The sequence below is a fragment of the Ictidomys tridecemlineatus genome, chromosome 11, assembly GCF_052094955.1.
Source record: "Ictidomys tridecemlineatus isolate mIctTri1 chromosome 11, mIctTri1.hap1, whole genome shotgun sequence".
In the NCBI taxonomy this organism is placed as follows: domain Eukaryota; kingdom Metazoa; phylum Chordata; class Mammalia; order Rodentia; family Sciuridae; genus Ictidomys; species Ictidomys tridecemlineatus.
This window is the reverse complement of record NC_135487.1, coordinates 118794046-118810443: the sequence shown is the minus strand read 5'-3', so window position 1 is coordinate 118810443 and position 16398 is coordinate 118794046.

Genomic DNA, 16398 nt, shown 5'->3' with positions numbered 1-16398 from the left:
TTAGAATCCAGTTAGTCAAATAGAAAGACTCTAAAAGGGAAACTTTGTCCTAACATCAATATTCATATTTTCAAATTTAAGTTTAAAATTCCATATATGAAATTTTTAATATTTTAGTATCTGGAGTTTATGGCACGCAATTGGCAAACATTTTTTGTGCACTTACTGTGACAAAGTGCTTGGAATTCAAACATACAAGATATAAGACCCTCAGGTGGTGTGTGGTATAGTTGCATAAAGTGGCAAGCAGAAAAAGAATTTGTGCACGTTCTGTATCTGTTGGATGGGAATTAACAGAGTGCCATAGAATCACCTAGAAAGAGCAACTGAGCGAATTGTAAGCACCAGTTATCAGAACATCCCACTGATAGACTCACTTTAGAAAGCTAGGTAGGAATCAGTCAGGCAATGACATGGTATGAGGCAGGAGTTATAAGTCATTGGAAATGCCATATTAAGGAGTAAGGGACTGAAGGTGCACAGAAATACTCAAGCTTGACCATCTAGAGAACCCAAAGTGGTTTGCAACACTAGAATTAGCATTTTTGTTTTAAAGTGCAAAGAAGCAGGTCAAATTAGTGAAAAGGATCCAAGTCATGAAACACCAATCCCCCCAAATAGAATTTTTCTAAAAACAAAGAGTGATATTGAATGATTTTAATGACAATAATGCAATCGGGTATACTTTCTGTGAAAATTGCATTGATAGAGTTATTAGAGTCCTTTATTGTATGTGTGTATATGTAGTTAAGTGAATTGAGGAGGAAATGAATAATAAGTATACTATTATAATAATTGTTGAAGATCTGAGCTCTGGAAAGACAAATATGAATATAAAGGAAGAATACTATTTCAGAATTGTGATTAGAAGCATTTATTAATTTATGAGGGTTCTAAGCCTTTCATCTCTTCCTCACCATGAAAAAGGTTTTGAATTTGCCTTTACACAGTCCTCTGTGATGACTGGGGTAGTTTTATAGCTCCCACCTGGGTAGAAGCTGATTCAAAGCCAGTGAAGTCTCTAAGATGTCAAAAGAAAGGAGGAAGACTGCTCATGGTCAATGGGAGATGAACTGAAAAAGAATGGACAGAAGATAAAGGTTGTTGCCTAGAGTAATTTCTGGAGCCAAGCATTTTGTTATTTTAGTGCTTCCTTTTGGCACTGAAGGCTGGGGGATGTTAAATGAGAATAGAAAGTCAATAAGAATGGACAAATCTGTGAATATATTTCGTGGGAAAATCTGTTAATATATTTAATCTGTTAATGTATTTAAAGGAAGGTAGAAAGCAGAAGGGAATGCAGAAAGTGAATCAATTTTATTAAATGAAGGAAAAGATCAATTTCAGTACCTTCTAAGAAATTCCTATTATCAGAGTTAATCTTCAAATTTTTTTTTTACAATGAGCTGTCATTGATGTCATAAAATCAGTCTCTGAACTGAGAAATAAGTAGTCTTGCAGCACTTGTAGATTTATTTACATTTTTTTGGTCTTTATTAGAACATTTGAACATTTTATCCAACATTATGCTCTTAACCCCCATCCTCACTATTTGTGAAAGTTTGAAATACAGTAAGCAAATAGCAATTTGTGTCTTCCCACTTTTAAAGAAAAAAAAATAACCTTTTTACAAACAAAACACTTGTAGAAGTCACTCAACAATTAGGCAATAGTATTTAACTTAGAGATATACACAATCAACTCCTTTTCAGTCTAACGTTGACACTTGCCAAACACTACATTATTGGATAATATCAAGTCTGTCTTTTCATATTCAATATCATTTTCTAGGGTTGAATTGCATAACAACCATTATTCATAATTCTATTAATTACTCCCTTTGACTAAAACAACCTCATTGTAGTTACTAATGGATTTCTTCAGTGCTTATTAACACACTACCTTAAATACAACTCTCATGTCTGTTAGCACAATGCACTTTGACCTTCCTAGTACCTGATGTGCTCATCAATAGTACCTTTAGCTAAGAAAGTAAGAGGTGCTTGAACTGCTGTCTGTTTAATCATCAAAGTTTCCACAGAGCTAAATAATTTTTGTTCTTGTCCTTATCTCAATGAAACTGTCCTTTCCCAATATGTTTTTTATGAAAAATATACCAAGTATTGAAGAATCAAAATGATGGGCTATATTGAAAATCAGTAGTAAGATATGAGAATTATTTTTAATCTTAAATTATATTGACAAATATGATTACATTTTAACCAATTAATCAGTCATATTTTGCAGGTGTTCAACTATTGAACCTCAGTACTGTGTTACAATGTACTTCATTGTGATTTGGGAGCTCTGAAGGAAGGCAAAGACAGCCACAAGACATGTTCAGGGTCTAACTTTGTACTCCAGTGAATTGAGAGATTGCAAAACACATGCTCACTTATCAAAAGGAAAAAACAAAACAAAACTACTTTTCTCGATTTGAGATTTGATGTGATTTTTTTTAAAAAAAAAAGAGAGAGGAGAGAATTTTTTTAATATTTATTTATTTATTTATTTATTAGTTTTTCGGCGAAGACAACATCTTGCTTGTATGTGGTGCTGAGGATCGAACCCGGGCCGCCCACATGCCAGGCGAGCACGCTACCACTTGAGCCACATCCCCAGCCCTTAATGTGATTTTAACGTAGTTTCTTTTGTACCAAATTCAGGACTATATGAGACAAGTATAACTTTATCATCATGTATGTAATACTTAAAACTACTTCTTATAAAACTGAAATATGAAAACAGATTTTCAAAATGTTGCAAACGTCTGCTTTTCAGTGTCTTTTCCAGTGGCAGTGTTTATTCTAGAATCTTTTTTCGGATCTTTTACTTTATGACATCTAGCAAACTTTACTGATAATCAGGGGTGAATAACTTACAAATATCTACAATAAGTATGTAATCAAATCTGATGAAAAAACATTTATGCATGCTTATTACATTTCTCTATATATTTTCAAATGAACTATTCTAAGGATTGGTATTTAAAACTTTATTCTGAAGATGTTAAACTAGAAATGTTCTTTTTGTAATGAATACTTTAGTACAAATAGGAATATTCAAAATTAATCTGGTATTAGTAGTGGCATTTAAAATCCAGTCTTTATATTTGATTTTGTTTTGTCCTTGTCTTCAGTCTGGTGCTAATTTGTATGTTAGTATGAACATTTTCAGGAAATAACTTTGTTCTTCAGAGTCACTTCTAAATACTTGGCATCTAAAATGTTATTAGATGAAAATGGATTGCATTTCATAAAAAAGGACATTTTACAAGACTGTATAATCATAATAAAATAATGACTGGACTACTAATGGGAATTAAATGTGATGCTGGGTGTTCTGACCTGTGGCCTGGAAGCTAGATCTGCATATAAAAATGTTTCTATCCCTGCCTGTGAATGTTGAAACTCAAAATAATTAATTCCGTCAAATAATTAATTTTGTTGATAGGACTTAGTTCAGAATATACAACCTCACACACATATATTACAATTATTCAGAATAACAAGATGATATAAGACAATAATCTTCGATTCTGGCTGTCAAACTTGCTCAGATCATTTCTTTTAGTACTTTTGCGTTTCATGTTACTAACTTTGAATGTAGCATATAAATCATTATCACTACTGCCATTCACGTAGAGTATATTTATTGTCATTGAAGGTTGCCTTTTGTGTGTAAGTATAGGAAAAACTAGTGTTTGTACAAAACACTGCAGTGATATAGTCTTCTGAAACTAAGAAAATGCAGCCATGTAATTGTTTTGTATATCATACAGGTCTCTATATGGAGCTGCAAGTGGAGGAGGATATGAATGAAGTGCTGATGGACTCATTGAAAGAGGTGCTTTTGGCTCATTCCAGCTGTCATGACTTGTCTCACTTTTCTGGCCTCCCAAGCAAGAGTCCAGCCTCCCTCTCTGAGGAACATGTGGTTTACTCTACTCTGGATGGGGCCAGTGAATACACTGTTTCCATGAAAAAGGTGGTGGAATGGGGCTGTAGCTTGGTGGCAGAGTGCTTGGCTATGTGTGTGAGGCACTGAGTTTGATCCTTAGCACTGCATAAAAAACTAAAGAGATTAGAGCATAAAAACAAAACAAATAAAACTGTCCATCTACAATTATTAAAAAAATTAAAAAGAAAAAGTTGGCTCCTGGTGGGTTCCCAGGTAGCCTCCCTATTCTTCAATTTCAACCCTCTATGTGGGTAGAGAGATCTCCCTGCAGGCAGGTCCCATAGTTACTCATTGGTATGAGTCAAACCCTAGGACCAGGTCTGAAGTACAGGCATTGGGTGGGTCAGGTAGCTTGCACTCTTCCAACTTTTAGCCCCACCTGTCCCTCCTGGCACTCACTGGCAAATGCAAGTTATGGAACATTGCAGGCAGGGATGAGGAGAGTGAATGTATTCAAAGAATCTCATTTAGTTCTTTAACATGCAGGTGCCTAATCATCTATCCAAAAGACTCTTTTGCAGTGGGTCCTCTTATCTCTCCTCTACTTGTCCTGTTAAAATATCAATTCTCCGCAGTGTCTTTTGAACATTTGTGGCTATCCAAGAAGGACAGCAAAATCGCTTATATGTTTCAAGATGGTACCATGTTTGCTTGGCTCTAAGCTCCAGTCCCAAATTCTCATTGCCTATGTATGGCATTTTCCCTGAAGATAAGGCTTTACCCTGTCACCTGCAAAATCCATTAATAGCCAAGGATACTGTGTCAATGGCACACCAATAAATGTTTCCTTTGTGAGAGTTTGCATATTCCATCTAAATCTATTTTCAGTGTCTTTTCTAATCTGAATCAACATGAAACAAAGTGTCTGCTGAGGGAACTTACCCATGTGTTTTAGAAGGCAGCTAGGCACTTTTACCAAAATCTCTTGGGGGGGGGGGAAGTGCATGCTTGACTTTTTTCCAGAGTTCAGAGACAGGATCTGGGTCAATAATTTATCAGAACAGGACTGCCTACTCACCTGGTCTCCAAAACAAGGCCAGTTTTTATGGTAAGTGCAGGGAACCTTCTTTTAAGTTCTCCTTCAGTATTCTTCTCAGGACATCCCAGTGTACCCAGAGAACATTTATATGCTCGTGTTTGCAATGTGTAAAGCAGGAGTAGTTTAATGTGGCTGGTCCAGTCTGGTTTTATTGGCAGGAAATAAATAACATGGTAAGGATGAAGGACAAGAGCCAAATGCCCCCAGGTAATTCTGATCATCCAGGGGTGCTGAGCTAACCAATGTAATATGTTGATTGTATCTATTCTTCCCTCCAGATCCAGGGAAAAAGTGGTCTTCTGTATGTTTGTACGTATTGCACAGAGTTTCAAAGTGTGTTTTTAAAGGATATTGCTTGCTTTCTTCAATATTCCTGTATTAAATGTCAAAACTTATTATTTCTGAACTTATTGAAATAGAGTTCAAGTAAACTATGAATGCTCATGGACTTCTGGCATTAAATGAGTCAGAATTGCACTGAAGGACTCCTCATGATGTCTTCAGAAACACCTCTCTCAAATCCTTATCACTTCTCAATACTGCATCCATTCTGATGCATTCCTTTCTACCTGCATCAGGAAATTCTTTGTTCTAAGTCATGCTCCAGGCTTGAGAGCTGTCACCCAGTTACCCCAGCAGTCCCCAGAAGGGAGAGATGCCTAATTGTTCCTCAGTCAGCATCTCAAGGACTTCCTCACATGGAAGACTCTGACAGTCCCCTGGGGAAGGTCCTCTGAGAGCAAATTGCTGATAGGAACAGGCTGGCACAGCACTTTGTCTCCAAGCTCAACCCAGGTGGAAGGACAGAGAGAAACACGACCATGTACACACAAGCTGCTGATTACTACCAATTCCATTCACCCAAACAGCAATGTCATTCCCCACATAACTTTGTTTTCCTTTTGGTACTTGTAGAGTCACTCTGAATGAATCAGTCTCAGGATTTCCTGTACCCAGGTCCCATCCACCTTCTCATGTAGAGTCTAAATGCAGGGTTAAATTCAGACTTCCTTCCACATACTTCATCTTTTGTAGTAGGGCTCTCAAAGCAAGGAATACAGTTAGATATATATCTGTACTTATGTATGTTTTTATCTATACATATGTATGTGTACATGTGTATACATATACATTTATATGCCAAAATGTATAAATATATACACATGTACAAATGTATTTTTAATAGTATCAAAAGAAAAGTACCAAGAAAGTACATGAAGTACCAACATTGGGTGTGTAGTAGTCTGCAGGAGGTAAACTGGCAAGTGCAAGAATGTGTGAACAATTGCTCAAAAAGTACCAGAATATTGGTTTGAAGGCTTCAAAGGGATATTGTCATAGAAATCTGTGTCCAAATCCTACTATCCCATCATTCATTGAGTTCTAGTTATAGATTTCCCCTTGTATCCTACCTTAGGGATTTTAATTTGCTGATTGAATTTTAGGCACCAGAATTGGCCCCCTGAAGCTTCAGGAAGATGAAGATGCTTCTTTCTTCCTCAGTAGGCATATCAAGGACCTCCTCATCCAGCATGACCCTGAGGGCCATCGAGAGGAACTGGCTGAAGAGCACAAGTTGGCAGAGCATTTTGTAAGGTGCCCAGAGGCCCTGCTCACAGAAAGATGTTCCAAGGTGCCCAGTTCATGAGAGATTCCATTAGGCAAGTGATATTTGTACCTGCTCTCCTGGTATCTGCATCTTGTGTGTGGTCTTGAATGATGGAGACTGCCAAAGTGGGAGGACAGTAGATTCACCCACTAGGCAGAGGTCATACTATCCCAAATGTTTTTTCCTGAACCAGGCATGTGCATTTAAGATGGCAGGCAGCAAATACCTAGCATACTTTCAGGAAGGAGAGTGTGACAGGTGCAAGTTTGTGAAATTGAAAAGAGCATGGCCTAAGAAAGAAAACTTTTAAGGAATTTGCAGGCTGATTTAATTGTGGGCCAAGGGAGATTTATCTTTTCTGGTTATGTTTTCTCTTCTCAAAAATATTGCTTAAAATGCACATGACATGATAGCTGTAGCATCTAAACAGGGAATGTTTATCAGTGTACTTTCTAAAGTCACTCTCAGGGTTTGTTTTAGGGAGTTGAAGTAGTAAAATCTGAGGGTAGGATGTAGGGTACACTTTAATACTTAAGAAGTGACATGGAGAGAATTTTCCCTGGTTAAGTGATAGGAGCAGGCATGGAGGGTACTGTGTAGTTCCTAGATGTATGGAGTGTCATGGGACAGGGTTGTCTTTCTTCCCTGAAGAGGAATGAATATGTTTTCTATGAAAGGCGTATTGGGAAGTAAATCACTGTGCCTGGGAAGCAGCCATGTATTTGGGAGGTAGGTATAGCTCAAATTTACCAGCATTCACCAGTTGTTTCCAGTTTCTGTTCATGTGGGGAAAAAAGGACATTTTTCCCTCTGCCCAGTTAAACAACTAGCATGCTGCTTGTGAGATCTACTTTATGGGGGCCACTTTGTTTCATGGATAAGAATACATGGGCAGGCCATTTCTTTAAAGATATGCATGAGATCTTTCTAAATTCATACCGATATTTTCTCTGTGCCATGATAGGCTACAGTTTTTAATGGATGAGATAGAACTGCCTAATATCTAAAGGGGGTTTAATAAATTCAGTTGTAGGAAATAGTGAAGAGCATCATGATGAAGAAAAGCATCACTTGAATCACTGGCCCCCAGGGAATCATCATGGGAGGGTAATTATCAGACAAAAAGAGCACATAAACAGGCCAAAATAGCTGCAAAGGTAAAAACCATTTGCTGGTGTCACTGGTTTCCCTTGCTATACCACTCTGAATTGCCTGTTTTCTGTTGATCATTTTTATCATCTGTCTGAGAACTCTTGGGGGCTTTCTGCTTTAAAAGAGTCACTTGTTCCTTTGAAAGAACTAAAATGAGAATGACATGAGTAACTTCTTTCTGAAGTGTTATTCCAAGATCCTGGACAGTTCTGCTATAGCAAAAACAACAGCTACACACACAGCAACAACATATCAGAATATTGTGTAGGTAGAAGGCACAAGTTCTCTGGGACCTTCCACATGCAGGAAGCTATATTCACTTGATAGGAGAGTGTAAAATTCAACTTTGGTTATGCATAAGGTTGACTCACTCCTGTGGTTTTCACTCTGAACACTTTTCTGTATCCAAAGCTGCTGTCCTGCTCTCCTCTGTAACTGCCACACTGACGCAGAGCCAACTCAGTGTCCAAATACTATAAAAATTATCCTTTAAACACATGGCGCTGTCCCTGAAATCACACTTGTAGGCTGTTTTGCCTTCTCTTTCCAGCTCCCTCAGCTCCACTGACTCTTTCTCCTGGGAGGCATGGTCTTCCTAAATCACTGGCACATGGATGCTTTTCTAACACCTATCTTTTAGAATAAGAGTAAGTCAACTGTAAGCCTTTTCTTCAGTCAACCTTTAACTTTCATATAAATTAAAAATTTAATAAAAAAATTTAAAACTGGCAAGAGCCCCAATTACAAACCCTAGAGTGCAATGTGGATTATAGGTGGGAAACAAAGTGTTCTTAGGGTAGTTTTCTCTTCTTCACATGCAGAGTTATGTGCAAGACTCTGTATGTGGCACTTGTGGACTCATTGAAGGGGACACTAACTAGAAGGCTTTAGATGTCACTGTAAAGGGACTTCATTGTAAAGACAGTGGTAGGCAACCACTTTTATGCACTCATTCAGTGTATCCTGCCAGGTGCCTCAGTGCTTGGTCTTCACTGGAAACTGTGAACACAGAGATGAGTAGAACATTATCTTAGCTTTTACAGAACTGTCATAAGAGGTTATGAGGGGCAAGGGGGTGGGGGGAAAAAAGGGGAGAGAATTGAACAACAGCAGAGGAGGTAGAGAGGGAAGATGGGAGGGGAGGGGAAGGGAGGGGGGATAGTAGGGGATAGGAAAGGTAGCAGAATACAACAGTCACTAATATGCCATTATGTAAAAATGTGAGTATGTAACAGAAGTGAGTCTGTATTATGTATTTGGGGAGTTCAAAACCCAATTGAGTCGAATGTATGAAAGATGATATGTCTTGAGCTCTGTAATGTTTTGAACAATCAATAAAAAAATAAATAAATTTTAAAAAAAACAAACAAACAAACAAACAAAAAAAAACTGTTGGTAGTCAGGTTGATCCCCCTACTGGTTGTTTCCAACAGGTCCCAGCATAATGATGGATGACTTCTCAGACCAACACCTGCTCTCCAGTTTGGCTCATAAAAATCCATATTCTCAAGATCTGAAGATGATTTTGATGACATCAACAGATACTGAGTATGTTCTGGCCAGCTGGAGAAAGAGGCAGGATAAGTAACACACATAAGTTCTTCCTTGCGAAGATTATCGTGATGTTTTCTCTAGACCTTGGCATTTTCTATCCACTTCAAAACAAACTAATATTGTCATTCCTCAAAGTTCAACTCTTGTTTTTACTCAAACTTCATTTCAAATGCAGGTAAATAATTGAAGTAATTTTCAGGTTTGCAGTCCAAAGGGAGGAAGGTGGGGCTAAAAGCCAGGCTTTCTGACATTCAAGTATATGAGAGTCCATGACTCTTGTGTTCATAGAAGCAGAATAAACTAACTCCCCTGCTTTGCTCCTCAGTTTACCCTGTGACGTGTGTAAAATGTAAAATATCCATGTATCTAGAGATCTTACATTATAAGTGGGTTAAAGCAAATGAATGCATTTGCTGAGGTCCTACAGATAAAGCACTGGGCTCATTTCCCTGCAGCATGCTAGGAAGGGTATCCAATCCTTACTGAAAAGAGCTTAACGTATCTGCTTCAGATTCAGCCATGGTTCTCAGTAGGTGAGAACATTGATTACAGACACCAGTATCCTGACCTAGTGAAGGGAAGATTGCCAGGAAGAGCAGAGTTAGCACTGGACATTATCTGCTTTGGACTTAGTAAGAGGAATCTGGAAATTTTCTTTCCAATGAGCGTCCTACAGTTGTGGGTTCACAAAGACTTAGCATGGCTCCCCTTCATGTTTCTATTCTCCTTTCCATGTTCCTATTGCCTGAGCCAATTGGAACTTTTGTAATAAGTGAGGAATTCCTTCAGAGTCCTATACACCAACAGATGTCCCAGTAAGAGAAAAGAGGCCACAATAAAAATGGAGTATAACAAAATAATATTAAGAGAGTGCAGAACACAATTTCAAACACTCATGGTTTACTCTTTGTTCTGTATTTTTAGTGGATTTTGAAATATTGGCTGCATATTCACAGAAGAACATTATGACTATGTTACATTGACAGTTTTGCATTGTTCCCTTGAGGAAAAGCCTTATGATCCACTTTATTATTAAGGAAATAATGAGGTGACCACTGGGTAGTCCTGTAGATAATTTTAACTTGTTGGGAAACCATTTTTACTTCCAGGATTCTCAAGATATACCTGTAGGAGTAATGTGAAATATGGTGTTTGGAGAAGGGAACAAAGAAAAGTTGGTAACGTTGTCATGAGGGTACACAAGTACTGAGACTGCCCAATGAGTGGTGGTCTACATCTGTAGTGACCTTCTGAGGAAACCAGTGGGTCAGCCATCATGAGGCCATTGGAAGGCAGAGGCTCCCACATTCTGTGACATCTCCCACCTTCTGATTCTGTTAGACTGTTACCTAGCGCACTCAGCCCTACCTCCTCATTTCTCTCTTGAGTCCATGCTATAGACTCAGGTGTGTGAATCCTTGTTTGAAAGGTGAAGGAGTTTGAAGTGTTGTGGACTGCTGAGTACTTAGTTCTCAACAGTAAGTGAATCGTGACAGCTGCTGTCTTCCCTTAGTCCCAATGAATTCTACTTGGGTTATTTTATTTTTTTTTTAAATATTTGGGTCAGAAGCACTCAAACACTGAGCCACATATGCAGCCCTTTTTTGTATTTTATTAAGAGACAGGGTTTCACTGAGTGGCTTAGCACCTTTTCATTGCTCAAGCTGTCTTCTAACTCTAGGTCCTTCTGTCTCACCTTCTGAGCCTCTGAGATTATAGGCATTTGCCACTGCATCCAGCTCTTGGATTCACTTGTTTTTAACCCATAACATGTTTGGGTTTCCTCTTTGCAGGTCCTGGCTGTACATTTACTGTACAAACATGGCAGTATTCTTCAGCCCTTCCCCTGATGGAGGGGCTGAAATGAACCTTGACGGAGAACCTCAGATGAAATTGAAAGAAATCATATGGGGACTACAAGCCGAATTACAAGAACACAAACTGAATTTCCGTGATCTGGAAGAAAAATTCATCTTATGTCAATCTACCGTGTATACCCTGGCCAACGAGTTCCAGAAATATCGTAAGTTGCAGATAGGTTTATGGTCACTAAAGTGAGGTATGATTGTCTGTTTCCCCTCTGAGAAAAAGATCTTCTCCAAAACTTTTTCTCCTCTTTTCTTTCATCAAAAGGAAATCCATCATTTCTAGAAGTAAAGATATTGTTATTTTGACTTCAGTTTACTAACAATGGAATAATGAAACACAAAGACTATAGCAACTTCTAGTTTACAGGGAAGTGTAGGGTGGGCATAGGTTAATTCCCAGTTACTGATGTCTACTGGAGACATGAAAATGCCTTTTCATCCTCAAGAATAGCTCAAATCTTTTATATCAGGATCCAGTCTGTACCATATCAGATCCACAGACATATAATGGCCGTGTTGGTAAAGGTCTGGGACTAATGATTCTCCATTGAGTTCAGGCTTCCCCTGTGTTTGTAGTGAGTGATGTAGAAACTACTCATTGACTGACTGGACATTTCTGAATTTGATTTCAGGGAGTGGTGCAGAGGAGGAGAGTGGAAAAGAACAGGAATTACTGGCTTCCAGGTAACAATGAGTGTTAAGAGCCTGGAAGAGGTTGGGTTAAATATGAGGAGGGTCCCCAGATGAGCAAACCAAGAGGTACAAAGTGTCCACACTATTCACTTGCAAAGGCAAACACAAGCTGCTGGTATGACTGCATTCCTCAACCATGGAAGAAGTCCATCTTTTAAGGAGGTGTTTTTCTTTTCTTGTGGTTCCTGTCTGTATCCAACTAGAAATAATCAAACTAACTAAATGTTTTTTTTTTTACCTCACAGAATCTACATCTCCTGTCTTGTATGGGTCCATTGAGTATGAGATATAAATCGATTTCTTTCTGGTTGATAGGACATTTTGGCAGGGATGTCATAACCTTGGGTTGGGGGAATACACATACACACACACACACACACACACACACACACACACACATACATATACAAATGTGCCCACAAACACACACATAAAGTTCATTTTCTGTGTATGCTGTGGCTCATGGTTGTATCACTCAGGGAGAGTGGAGTCTCTGTCCTCAGCTCTTTTCTAGTCAGTAGATTCAGCCCCTCTTCCTATCTCCTGTCATAAAGACATGTGCACCCTGCCCACATCCTAGGAGGATCATTTTCTTTCTCTTTGAAAGGAGTACCCTCTTGCCCTTCTGTGACCACTCCCTTAGGCCTCTATTTAGACCAACTGGAACTCATATTTAATTCTCTCATTTAATTGTACTCTTTATCCCTCCAGTTTGAGACAAGCCCCACAGGAGGAGAAAGAAATCCTGCAGGACGTATTGAATGAGGGCTGTAACACTTGCCCCAGTGACTCTGAATCATCAAATATCCACCAGCCCACCTGCTTCAGTGCTGATCTCTTGGGTGAGCATGAAGTTTCCCTTTGTCTAGCTGCAGCTCATGACCACCCCATTAAAACACAAATGCACTTCTATTAATTATACTTCTGAGGGTCCAGTGACAAATTCCGGATGGTAAACCTAGAACTAACAAGATCAGGGAAGTTGTAGAGACTGTAACCTACTCACAGGTACCATTTATGTGTGTGCATATCAGGGCTCTGCATGACCTTATTCTTACAACCTAGGACAACTTATCTCTCCTAAGTGTTCTTGCTCATGTTTAATTCTTTGATTACAAGCACAAGCCTCTAATCCCAGCTGCTCAGGAGGTTGAGGCAGGAGGATCTTGAGTTTAAAGCCAACTCAGAGGGCATAGGATGTGGCTCAAGTGGTAGGACAGTCACCTAGCATGCATGAGGCACTGAGTTCAACTCTCGGCACCATAAAAAAATAAAAAATAAAGGTATTGTGTGTCTACCTAAAACTAAAAAAAAAAAAAAAAAAAATTTAAAGTTTAAAAAGCCAGCCTCAGGAAAAAGCAAGGCAGTAAACAACTCAGACCCATTACTAAATAAAATACAAAATAGGCCTGGGGATGTAGTGCAGTGGTCATGTGCCCCTAAGTTCAATTGCCAGTACCAAAAACATAAAAGAGAGAGAACATTGAAATGGTTAATTTTGCTTCCATTAAAATGCTAGAATCAGGTGGTAGTAATATTTATACTAGAACTGTTCTGAAAGAGGAATTTCCTTCTAGTACACTGCCAAAGTTAACCTTGCGATCATAAAAAAAAAAAAAAATCCCTAGTATTGAGAAAAATGAGGCTCAGGGCTTTTAATCCTCTTCATAGAGAATGAAACTGGTTCTAATTGAGAATTGTGAGGGGGCCCAGAGCCACTAAGTGTTGGAATGAGCTTTGTGGAAGGAAGGAAGCTGCAGTTAGTGAAATCCAGAAGAACCTGGATGAGTATCCAGGGATCAGGAGACCAAAATGCATTTTGACTTTGTCCAATTACATGAAGAGCATTCCATAATGATCCCCCCAGTCAGAGATGTTGTGCATGATGGATCAGCATAGCATTTCAGGCCATTTCTTTAAACTCAACATGTGAGTTCTCCCAGGTTAAGTCCCTTAGTTGCTCCCTGAATTATATATACATAAATTATGTCTTCTTCTGAGGGAGGTGTCTGTATTGGAATGAGTGAAGGGGAGTTATTTAGTGACTTCTGCATTTCTGAATATGTTTACAGAACACCATGACAATGAGGACAATGATAAAGAAGAGTCACTTTATTTCAGGTAACAATGAATGACCAGGGGCTAGAAAAAAAATGGATAAAATAAAAGGGGTGCAGGAATCCTAAAAGTACAGAGCATGATGTCAAATGTAGTCAAAGTTTCTTAAAGGCACAGTAGGAGTGCTGATTGCAGTGAAGTTGTTGATTCAACCCAAGATGATGGAACCCATTAGCAAAATTCTTTGTCTTCTTTATAGTATTGTAAGAGTAAGTCTTCTCAAGAATAACTGAGCAGCCTTGGGCACTTCTAGATTTTAAATAAATCATATGTTCCCTTTGTAAATGTCAAACTCAGGATGAGACTCAAAAATCATTTCTGTACTGTTAGCCTGAGCTCATCAACAGGTATTGCATAGCAAGAAAAATAGATAGAATAAAAATGATATCATGTCATAATATGGATGTGCAAAGAAGGCAAAATGTCTCTGAGACTCTTCAATTCAGGAGACTATTGATCAGACACTTGTGTCTAAAATTCACCATGCTTTATGCACAAGGTTGGCCCCTGCTATGCTTCTCATTGTGTGATCCTTCTGTGACTGTGTCTTATAGGTGAGTTAAGCCTCCTTCCTCATTAGCTTGTTATCTTGTTATCATTACACTGAGCACTGGTGGCCCTTGGTCTCTCTCATACTGTGGCACCTAAACTATGTCCTTGAGATGAAAATGGTTTTCTGGATCATTTTTGAAGGGAGGCACCTGTTTTGGACTCCACCCTTCAGCTTTGAATCGGGACCAGCTGGGAGACTGTAACTTCTAAATCACCATGATTTCATCTTTTGTTCTTCCCTGCCTCAGCTGTCTCAGCAGTATCAACAGTGAATTTCAGGAAGAGGAAGAGAATGACCTCCAGCTGGATGAAAAATATTTTCAGTACTCTGGTCATCCTAATTCATGTGACACACAAGAACTTGTCATAAGCTCTGTGTTCCCATCACATGAGTGTAAATTCAGCTCTACTGTGGATGGAACCAGTGAGTACTCTTATCCTAATTCAGATGAATGCAACTTGTCTCCCTGGTAAATCACAAATTCTCTGCACTCAACTCCACTATCTAGGCTGAGACATATGCCTGAAGAGCCAGGAGACCATTTTGTTTCTCAGCAGGTTTAGAGGTCAGGTGGATCTGAAGCTTTGTTATTTTTCTTGCCAGGTCAGTTTTTTTTAATCCTGGTCTTCAATGTGCCAGCCACAGTTGCAGGTAGACTGGAGTTAGGAGGAGGGGATTAGAAGCATCTCACAGACATCACTACAACTTGTTCCAGGAGGGATTGGTCAGACCTCAGTCTTTAAAGGGGTTAAATCATTACTTCTGCAGTGTCCTTGGAAATTGCATTTATTTTCTAATGAAATCCTCTCTTCTTTTCATGAGATAGAATATTCAAAAATCATTGTGGAGGTCTTTTATGGTTCTTGAGTGTTAATGCACTTTCTCAACTTCCTCTGAGAAGGCTATCCTTCAATTAATCATTCCTGTTTCTGTTCCACCATACATTGCTGTAGTTTTCAACCCAAAGGAGCACAGATGATTCTTTCCTCCATAGATTACATGTTGAATCATCTGTTCCATCTGAGAGTTATGTTCTCATGTAAATTGTCAATGGCCAGTGTACATGATGGGGAACTGACCCAGTTATTCAGACAGCAGAGAGCATTTCTCTCCACAATTCCCAGGAATGTCACTCTTGTTGAACAAGAGCCATGAGTGGTAGAAGCTTTATAGAGTATGTAGAGAAAAAAATATATTCTTCTTGCCTCTCACTCAAGGTAGAGTTCAACTTTTCCTCAGATAAACTTTTGAAATTCTTGGGAGTCTTTACTCATTAAATCAGTTTTTAGGAAGAGCAGAAGTCTGATGTTTCACTGTATCAGAATGTTTTATAGTAAAATTAACTGACTAAATTTATTTTCCAACCCTTGCTTTAGTCAGTGCCTTTTCAGGTGTGACCATCTTTTTCTTTTTCCCATTTCCACTGAGGTGCAGTGATGCAAAAGTTTAATCTCAGTGTCACAACATTTCAGAAACAGAAATAAAATACATGTGTGAACTGTAACCACTACCAAGGGATCTCTGTATACAGACTACTCCATTAAATCCTCAAGAGACACTATTCACAGTTGGTGGTGTCTCTAAAGTAGTGCTGAGGACACTGAGATTTAGCATGGTCACTGCCCCCAAATCTCCACTAGTGTGTGGTGGGAACACAGGGCCCATGTCTGCCTGACTCCTCAGCCAACATATTTTTACTGCTGTGCAGCCTGATCTTTCAAAGAGGAGGCTGGGTTGGGTGTTCACCCATTTCTAATTCTGTATGTTACAAATGTTTTTGAGACAATTTCAAAGAGAAACAGACATTGCTTCTCTGGAACAAAGAATTCACAAGGCCTCTCACATGGGTTTT